This window comes from Parus major, chromosome 10, assembly GCF_001522545.3.
Source record: "Parus major isolate Abel chromosome 10, Parus_major1.1, whole genome shotgun sequence".
NCBI lineage: Eukaryota > Metazoa > Chordata > Aves > Passeriformes > Paridae > Parus > Parus major.
The window spans coordinates 19,454,252-19,454,628 of NC_031779.1; the positions used below are offsets into that span (position 1 = coordinate 19,454,252).

Genomic DNA, 377 nt, shown 5'->3' on the forward strand with positions numbered 1-377 from the left:
CTGAAAGCTGTCTGTCCACCAGCCTCTGAAAGCTGTCTGTCCACTCTCTACCCCAATCCTCCTTCCGTTAACTCCCCGTGCAGGTCCCGCTCCTGCCCGTGCCCTGCACACCGACTGCCGGGGACAAAAAGCGCTCATTTGTGCCAGAGCCAGGCAGCAGCAGGCAGGCACAGGTAACTCCAGTACAGGTAACTCCAGTACAGGTAACTCCAGTACAGGTAACCCCCGCACAGGTAACCCATGTACAGGTAACTCCAGTATACAGGTAACCCATGTACAGGTAACCCCTGTACAGGTAACCCCTGTACAGGTAACCCCTGTACAGGTAACTCCAGTACAGGTAACTCCAGTACAGGTAACCCGTGTACAGGTAACCC

At 55.2% G+C, this 377-nt stretch overlaps 1 protein-coding gene across 2 annotated transcripts in view; it reads right to left on the bottom strand.

Moving 5' to 3' along the window:
* The window catches only part of UACA (uveal autoantigen with coiled-coil domains and ankyrin repeats), a 27,342-nt gene that overhangs the window by 26,342 nt on the left and 623 nt on the right, over window positions 1-377 (bottom strand). The window lies entirely within an intron of this gene.